Source organism: Prunus mume, linkage group LG2 (genome assembly GCF_029339155.1).
Source record: "Prunus mume cultivar Tortuosa linkage group LG2, ASM2933915v1, whole genome shotgun sequence".
Taxonomy (NCBI): domain Eukaryota; kingdom Viridiplantae; phylum Streptophyta; class Magnoliopsida; order Rosales; family Rosaceae; genus Prunus; species Prunus mume.
The window spans coordinates 29,636,895-29,646,949 of record NC_142699.1 but is presented as its reverse complement, the minus strand read 5'-3'; the positions used below and the strand labels follow the sequence as shown (position 1 = coordinate 29,646,949).

The 10,055-nt window shown below is 38.2% G+C and overlaps 1 long non-coding RNA gene across 5 annotated transcripts; it reads right to left on the bottom strand.

The window, feature by feature from the left end:
• Positions 1 to 382: 382 nt before the first annotated feature.
• Positions 383 to 3,277, bottom strand: LOC148920012 (uncharacterized). 5 transcript variants are annotated; one of them, XR_016123722.1, is made up of 5 exons: positions 2,947 to 3,277; positions 1,849 to 2,753; positions 904 to 1,106; positions 775 to 822; positions 383 to 659 (listed from the first exon to the last, which is right to left on the bottom strand). It is a non-coding gene; the product is annotated as an uncharacterized LOC148920012 (long non-coding RNA). The 5 variants fall into 5 exon arrangements; XR_016123721.1 differs by having other exon boundaries at positions 2,571 to 2,753; XR_016123720.1 differs by having other exon boundaries at positions 1,849 to 2,693.
• Positions 3,278 to 10,055: the final 6,778 nt, after the last annotated feature.

Genomic DNA, 10,055 nt, shown 5'->3' with positions numbered 1-10,055 from the left:
ATTGTCTTCACTTTTCTTAAAGCGACTATTTTTCGGTGCTTAGGTCCAATTTTTCTTAGGGTAAACTTTCTTTTTCCTATAGAACTCATGATTATCTTTATTCCGTTCAAAGGCTTGTTTTCTTCCTGAGTAATGACGACTTTTCCTAATGTGACTCGGGTAATTGGACTTATTTTTCCTAAACGGAGGTACTGACGTAAGACCATATTGTTTACAGAAGTTTCCTAACTCATATTTAGCAGATTTTTGCTCAGATTGTATTTGTCGACCAATTTTCATATGTACCCACATTTTTATACCAACTTGCTTAAATTATTCCAATCAATTTGACCTTGCTCATTGCAGAACTCAGTTCTTATTTTATGGCCGAATAAGTTTGGAAGAGCGGTAATGAATTTTTCTTTCCAAAACGGTTGATTACTATCACAAATCATGACTCTAGAAATGAAAATATCTGTATACCATCTAAAATCAGACAGCTTAGAACATCTCAGATTACTGAGTTGATCATGTATTCTAGCATTAATATGAGTAGGGGTTCCAATAAAATGCTCAATTATAGTATAGAACAAAGTATTAACACCATCTTCATCAAACCTCTTCCATTACATCCATAACCTAACCACCTTTAACTTGCCAACTGTAGATGAACAAACCTCCTGTTACATTTGGAAAACAACAAATAAATGACCATTCCAAGCATTGCAAAGCCCATTTCTGCTACTTTTTCATTGAATTGAAAATTGCAAAAAATAAATTGAAAAAGATGTGAACCTCTTCTTCTAGAGCATTAAGCCTCTCATCAGTAGCCAATGAGTCTCTCTGTGACATACAAATGCAACCAAATATTATATACTTGCTTTCAATTTGGCATATACTTGAAAGCTGAAACGGGTAACAAACCTTAAGAGTGAACAAAACAGACTGCAAATGATGGATCTTCTGCAAATGATGTATCTGGGTTTAACAGAAGTATGGAACTCAAGGAATGTGAGATGTTGTGCAAGAAGAACTGCTCCTGCACAGCTTTTGCAAACTTGGATACCAGGGATGGAGGAAGTGGTGCCTGCTGTGGTTTAGTGAGCTGATTGATGTAAGAAATTTCACTGAAAATGGGCAAGATATTTATTTTAGAATGGCAGCATCAGAACTAGGTATGGAGTCATTTTTAATCTCAAAAGTCAGTGTGTTAATGCAAATTTTAAAGAAAACAAGAGAGAAAAAAAGAAACGTCATTGGATATGGAATAGTCAATTGGGAGTTATCCATCTCTTCATGATCATGTACAACAAATAAAGTCAGAACATATCAAACCCAAAGGTTGTTACTCTATAATTTTGGATTTGGACACAATTATCAAACTCTACTGTCAAAATTCGTCTGTTAAGATCAATGGATGATAGACATTACAGAAGTTTTTTTTTTTCTTTCTGAATGTGAAGAAAGTAGAATCATAGTACGCAGTATTGTGTCATCTCCTGGGCTCCTCTTGGGTGTAGCTCTGTTTTTTCTAATGAAAGAAGCAGCACCAGATAGATGGTGAGTTGTTTTCTAGTCTTCTACCCTTCAGTTTCCAATAGGATATAGAGAGCAACTTGGTTATTTGAAAATTTAACTACAATGGCCTATTGCGATATAGATGGCATGATGTTAGAATTGAAAAAAAGTAAGAAATGTGTGTCAAATTATAGTAATTTGTCTCCCCACTATTCAACTTTAGCATTGAAAGCTTACTAATTGTCTTCCCAGCTACTCAACTTAACTGTATACTGTAGGGTTTCTACTTTATAATCAAGTATTGCCAATGCTGCTAATTGTGAAATCTTTTAAGGTGAGACAAAGCCTTACCAAATTAATACAATTATCTTCTAATCAGAGTCAGACTCTCCATATATAGTGCAGACTAAAAGAAACACACCCCTCACTGGTTCATCAGGTGTACTCAAGTTGAGAAGCCCTGGAATTCTTGTCCCTGTCGAGCATAAGAACACTACAGGTCTTCCAACACATCAAGTTCTGCAAAGAATCCAGTGGCACAGCTTTTGGATTCCGGAAATCTTGTTGTGATAGATGGCAATGGTCATAATGACCGTGATAATATTTTATGGCAGAGTTTTGATTACCCAGGTGATACATTAATAACAGGTATGAAGCTTGTTGGGAACAAAATCACATGTTTTAATTGGCATCTTACACCCTGGAAAAGCCCCCAGGATCCTTCTCAAGGACATTATGCATATCAACTTGGTCCTTATGGATACCATGAATTAATTCTGAGGGAGGGTTCAGTTATAAAATATCGGACTGCACCATGGAATGGAATCCAATTTAGTGGGATGCATAATTTAAATCCAACATATGATTTTAATGGTGCAAGCTTCTCAACAGCTCAACTCTTTTCAGGCTGGGATTTGGGCTGAGCTACATCGGAGTGATGGAAACCAAGGTTGGGTCGTTTATCTAATAGCAACGACTGATATCTGTGACAAATATGGAATATGTGGTCCAAATGGTGCAAGTAGTATTGACAAGTCCCCAGTATGTAGCTGCTTGAAAGGATTTATACCGACCTTTCAACAAGACTGGGACTTGGTGGATTGGTCATATAGCTGTGTGAGAAAGAGCCAACTGAATTGCAGTGGAGACATCTTTAAGAAGTACTCTGGGGTGAAATTGCCAAGTACAGAACAATCCTGGTATAACACAAGTATGAACCTCAAGGAATGTGAGATGATGTGCATGAACAACTGCTCCTGCACCGCTTTTTCAAATTGGATATCCAAAGAATGAAAAGCAGTCCAACCAAGAAGAACCATGAATGGATGAATATTGAATGCATAAAGATTTATCAAGTTTCAAGCAAGAAGAACCAAACCAATCAATCTTTTGCTTAACCAAACCAGAAATAAATAGTCAGAATTTGAGATTGGGGCCTAAAAACCGAACCTTGTTATTGGCAAGACCGTAGAAACTCCATGATAGGATAGCTTCATCATTTCCTTCCACTGAAGACAGACACCAAGTCAGCAAATGGAATTAGATGAATTAAGAGTCTAATGATCTCTTCTTCTATGGACCTCACTTGTGCTTGCTTCGGCTTCCCAATCTCAATCTCAAGCTCAAATTTGCAGCTAAACTTTTTCAATTTCGGGTTTCAGACTTTCAGTTAATCTCTGTTTTCGAAAAATCGGCCTAGGCGGGCGGCTAGGCGGCTAGGCGGAAGCTAGGCGGCTAGGCGGGCGCTAGGCGGCTGGGTGGGCCTCCTGGGCGGGTTGGGTCTTTTCGGGGCGAACAAGGAGGACGAAGCAGCCGAAACCGAAGAAAACAAATCGAAGCTCGAGTTGATAGAGAAGCGAAATGGCTTCCGCAAGCTCCGTCGTCTGCTAGTGCAAGCTTCGTGTTTTTCTCGAAAATATTTAAAGAGTATAGCCGTTCGGCTATACTCTTAAAATACCGGTCATAGTCTTAAAATATTCGAATATATTAATATTTAAAGGGTATAGCCGAATGGCTATACTGTTAAATATCCAAATGTCTTTAGAAAGTAAAGCCGGTCGGCTATATGTTTTAAATATACAAATTTGTCATATCATTTTTGGGCACCAACTTCACAATTGACAATGCCTCACGCCCATGAACAGAGCCTTTGGACAAATCTAAACCATAAAAATTCTTGCAATGCATTTGTATAATTGGAAGTATTTTCGCCAAATTTAAGCAAGAACCCAATGATAACACCTCCAAATTTTTCCACTTGCCAATCAGCTCTGGGTTCGTGTGTTTGCTGTCCAATAAATTTACTGGTAAACTCTAAGTCACAAGGCCAGAACACCTGCACACATTCCACCAATTGATGTCATTTTGGCCCTGCAGATTTTTGCGTGGGGTGCTGCTGGGTAGGGAAAAACAGAGAAGCAAATTGTTGCAGATTCCAAATGGGAAGGAGTTGAGATCATTGTCAGATACTTACATCCAAATTCACCAGAATGAGCTGCACCTCCTTGCCATAAACAAGACTCACCTTGCAGTGTATGCAGTGAAGGAACTATCATGTGTTTAGGGAGAGGGGAGGCTACCCCATACCAAGGCATCTTTGAGGAACTATTTGGCTTTTTAACTCTTCACTTTGGGATTAAAAACACAAGGCACCCAAAAAGGGATCAGGCCACCCAATGATTCACCATGATATATATATATATATATATATATATTCATATAAAGATGTAGTCACCACCCCTTCGCAAGTATATGATACTAACCTATGCAAATTGTGTATCAATTTTTACTTTGCCTTGCATTGCAAATGCTCAAAAAGAGCCTGCATATTTGACAATTGATTTCAAGAAAGATAAGGTTCTTTTTGAAAATTCTGCAAGCTAAGTATTCTTCAAGTGGTCACACTATCTCTAGGAGGTTTTCCTTAAGGAATGACCTTCCGGTAGTTGCGACATCATAAATGTAAAACAGAGACGAGAGGCCTGCCACCTTTTTGGCTTTGACCTGCAATCATCTCCTGATTCACTTTTATATGTGTTGTTGCATAAGGAACCTGTGTGGTGTCAAACTTTTCAAATGGGCACTCTACCATCCTCGCCAAAACAAAACTGAGCATGGCACATCATTGTGCTGTGGTGTTTTGTAAGCCCTGCAAATTCTCCTTCGCATAGAGAAAACGTACATCGGCGATAACTTGGTCTTAGAATGGTAGGCTTTAATAAAATTTCTCAAGATGCATCACAAGTATTTCAGAAATAAGTGCAGCTATGTTTAACATTAGATATAGCAGATGAGCACAAGAACAAAAGATAATTATAAATGACACACAAATCAAGTGTTATATTTGTTTTAGGTGAACCTGGAGATGCTACTAAGGTTGAATCCCATACTCAAACTGATACAGATCGGACTATGGAGATCTAACAAGACATGGTAGCATTGAAATTGAATGAAAATATGGAAAAATGGGTAAGTACTCAACCAATGGATCTCCCTGTCCCCATCCATTTCATGTTCATGCATTCTTTAACTCCTGTCGTGAAGATAACACATAAAACAACAAAAGTGGATACTCACGGAGTGTAAACAAGTAGCTCAGGATCACCCTCATTGCTCTCCAAGTGTTCCTGTTGCAGAAAGTAGGATCAGATGAGGCTTCATATGCCTAGTAATTGAAACATAAATTAAAACCAAAATATATGCATGGTAAACCTGAACTGAATCGCAACCAATGATTCAGCAATTTATTGGCCGAAGAGGGTTCTTCCTCATCTACAGCAGCTGTATTATCTTGCATCTCTCTGGGAGTTTTTGATTTACTCTTTTTGCCCATCCTATGGATCCAACAGCTGCATTTCACCCAGATTACATTACGGAGAATTGACAAAAATGTATTTGCGGAGATGCAAGACCCACCAGGAAAAAAGAAATCAGAAAGAAAAAACGCCATTCAAGTTTTTGAAAAATCGGCCGCCTAGGAGGGCTAGGCGGGTTTTTTTTTCATTTTTTAATATTATTTATATTATTATTATTTTATAAATAAACAGTATAGCCGAACGGCTATACTATTTATTTTCTCTGTAGGTGATGCTATTTCGGTGTTAGCATCTAATGGCATTCATTTTCTCTGGAAATGGCCACAGGGACCTTAATTCTAGTTGAGTGGTAAATAATGACATGGTTTATAATTCTTTCCTATTAGATTTCTCCTCTCTTTCCTTTCGAAATTGAAATCGGAGCGACAGTTGGTCGTTTGATTATGATGATATTGATTGAATGTAGGCAACTGCCAAGGTTCACCCTAATTTATGGAAACCAAGGAGGTTAGAGCTGATGAACAATGACCTTCCCAGCACCGACCCTGAAGACTCTATGTCATGCTTTGATTTGTCCAAGAATGATTCATATCTCATGTCAGCAACAGGAGGGATGCTCTCCGTTTTTGACATCACAACATTTAAGGTAAACCCAACACAAATAGTATTCTTGAAATTTTCTTTTACCAGCCAAAACTTCCCAAATCTTGTTTGTCAATATGCTTAGGTTCTGTTTGCAAATTTCTCATGATCTAACTCATTGTACTCGTCAAAATCTGTTGCGTAAAAACGCCGACGATGAAGAAAGTCATGCCACCGCCACCTGCGGCAACATGTCTTGCTTTTCACCCCTGAGATGACAGTATAGTTGCTATTGGCATGAACAATTCCACCATTGTAATATACAATCTCCACTCAGACGAGGTAGTTTGTTTATTCTTGTAAAAAAAAAAAAAAAAATCATGCTTGACGTTGTGATGAAGCAAACCCGAAAAGTTAAGCATTGTCTTCATTTATATATTTTGCAGGTTACAAGGAAGCTTGAGGGTCACACCAAAAGAGTCACCCTTGCCTTCTCAAACACTCTGAATGTACTAGTTTATTCTAGTGCTGATGCATATTGGATACTACAATATTACTTTCAGACAAGGCGTCTACTCTAATGTGACTTCTGTTATTTAACGATCGATGTCGTTTCGGCCCTGCAGATTTTTGTGTGGGGTGCTGCTGGGTGGGAAAAATAGAGAAGCAAATTGTTGCAGATTCCAGATGGGAAGGAGTTGAGATCATTGTCAGATACTTACATCCAAATTCACCAGAACGAGCTGCACCCCCTTGCCATAAACAAGACTCACCGTGCAGTGTATGAAGTGAAAGAACTAGCATGTGTTTAGGGAGCGGGGAGGCTACCCCATACCAAGGCCTCTTTGAGGAACTATTTGGCTTTTTCACTCCACTTTGGGATTAAAAACACAAGGCACCCAAAATGGGATGAGGCCACTCAATGATTCACCATGATTTATTTTTTTATTTTTTTATTTTTTTCATATAAACATGTAGTCACCACCCCTTCACAAGTATATGATACTAACCTACAGGAAGAACCATCAATGGATGAATACAGAATGCATAAAGATTTATCTATTGCTTAACCAAACCGGAAATAAATAGTCAGAATTTGAGATTGGGGCCTAAAAACCGAATCTTGTTATTGGCAAGACCGCAGAAACTCCATGATAGGATAGCTTCATCATTTCCTTCCACTGAAGACAGACACCAAGTCAGCAAATGGAATCAGATGAATTAAGAGTCTAATGATCTCTTCTTCTATGGACCTGACTTGTGCTTGCTTCGTCTTCCCAATCTCAATCTCAAGCTTAAATTTGCAGCTAAACTTTTTCAATTTCGGTTCTCAGACTTTCAGTCAGTCTCTGTTTTCGAAAAATCGCCTAGGCGGGCGGCTAGGCGAGCGCTAGGCGGCTGGGCGGCCTCCTAGGCGGGGTCTTTTTCGGGCCGAACAAGGAGGACGAAGAAGCCGAAACCGAAGAAAACAAATCGAAACTTGGGTTGACAGAGAAGCGAAATGGCTTCTGCAAGCTCCGTCATCTGCCACGACTAATTGCATTGAAAATCCAATCAAAGGATTTAGCAGAAATAACCAGATTCAAAATTAAATCCTGCTAAACCTCAAATTGCATTTCTTTGGTCTGTAGGATTAGCCTCTCGTAACCGGCATTAGTAAAGCAGGGCAATTTCTACTCTTATCAAACTCATGAGATCAGAAGTCACATAAACTGACTACCAACACCTCAACTATAGAGGGACCTATTTTCAATTAAGAAAAACGTATATTGCCAGAAGACAAAATTATGAAGAAAGATGCTTAATATTTTATTAACATAGCAAAGAATCATAATTTCTCATAAACTCTAACACTGCCAAAATTGTCGACTAGTGTTTCTATCTCACTTGTTTCAGAGCCTCGCAACTCTAAAACTATAATGAAATTCTCTTTTTCCTCATCCGTGATTTTCAACTGTTTCATAGTATCTTTGGCTTATGCACTCAGAGGCATAATGTCCGAACTTCTGACATTTTTAACATTGAACTTTGCTATTGTCTTCACTTTTCTTAAAGCGACTATTTTTCGGTGCTTTGGTCCAATTTTTCTTAGGGTAAACTTTCTTTTTCCTATAGAACTCATGATTATCTTTATTCTGTTCAAAGGCTTGTTTTCTTCCTGAGTAATGACGACTTTTCCTAATGTGACTCGGGTAATTGGACTTATTTTTCCTAGACTGAGGTACTGACGTAAGACCATATTGTTTACAGAAGTTTCCTAACTCATATTTAGCAGATTTTTGCTCAGATTGTATTTGTCGACCAATTTTCATATGTACCCACATTTTTATACCAACTTGGCTGAATTATTCCAATCAATTTGACCTTGCTCATTGCTGAACTCAGTTCTTATTTTATGGCCGAATAAGTTTGGAAGAGCGGTAATGAATTTTTCTTTCCAAAACGGTTGATTACTATCTTCACAAATCATGACTCTAGAAATGAAAATATCTGTATACCATCTAAAATCAGACAAGCTTAGAACATCTCAGATTACTGAGTTGATCATGTATTCTAGCATTAGTATGAGTAGGGGTTCCAATAAAATGCTCAATTATAGTATAGAACAAAGTATTAACACCATCTTCATCAAACCTCTTCCATTACATCCATAACCTAACCACCTTTAACTTGCCAACTGTAGATGAACAAACCTCCTATTACATTTGGAAAACAACAAATAAATGACCATTCCAAACATGAAAACAGAGACCCAAAACCATGGGTTTTTCATCTTCCCTTTTCTAGCGTTTCTTTCTTGTTCCAAGCGGTTTATTTTCCTAAGCAAGCCTGGAATTATGTGCTTCGATCTGTCACACATCTCTGGGTCAGCCCATTCCCAAAATGTACATCCATTCGTCTGCATAAACGGAAACAATATTTTCGTTACAAAGAGGCGCAGCATCACAATTGGAATCCACGAAAATGCCAAATCTCAGGTCAAACTTACAAAGAAATAAACTTACCCTTGCACATACTTGAAACCTCCTTCCAGGATGAGAAACCGTCTAGGATGTATGCGTTTTGACAACGTTCCCACAGTAGCACAGCCGTGAACATACTGAACTCGCATCTTCCATTTCCCACCGAGACCTTGAAGGCGACTCTTGAGAGTGGCATGGAGACCTCACTGACTCAGCCGCACCGCTACGGAGGCTCCTTCTACTCATATCCTTGTTTTCTCTGTATGAATTGTTGTTCAACTTGTGCGCTATTTGGAGAGGTCAAGAGGCTCATCTTGTAGTCAATGGGTTTCACTTGCATGTGCACAATTTTGATATTAAAACCGTGTGAGCGCACCAAGATGAAACCTAGAGTTTATGGGGTGGTTTTTATACAAAATATCAAACTTTACCATAGGCAACAGTCAGGGCCTAATCCAATTGGAATGTTATTCGTACCCTTATTTTGGAATCCACATACGGCATGGTATACACTTGGAAATACAGTACATGTTAATTCTTCATTGCGTGTATATTGGTTTATTACGGACGTATTGGTGTTATAATGCAACTATATTGGTCTGCTATTGCCACTTTATTGATTTTCTAATGCTCTTTATTGGTTTTCTAATGCATGATATTGCACGTATATTGGCATTGCAATGTAACCTGTGCATTATTTTCGGTTGGTACTGCTATTCTAAATTGTTTGTTTTATACTATCTTCCGGATTGGTTTTGCAATGTCATTTACAAGTGTACAAAGTTGAACTATGTGGAAGGTAATTACGTTATAATTCGGATCAGAAATGAATGCATCCAAATTACATTAACGGGAGTTTTAAAACTTCCAGCATACTTGATACAAAGAAGGCAACAAGAACAATCAGAATACAAAGGCCTCCTCAAACTGGCATAATACAAAATAAAATAACATCCCAGCGTGAACTTACATAAAACAAAATATTAAAAAAACAAAACAACACAAAAGGTGACCACAAACTTACTTAATACAATGTTAACAAAGATGGCACCTGAAGATTACATTATACATATCTAAAAAAGAGGCCCCCTCAAACTTACCTAATACAAAATAAATACATAAATAGGGCACCTCATCCGCACATAATACAAAAAGAGGCCAAGTCATACTGCCACTGTACAAAGTTTGTCCACAACCA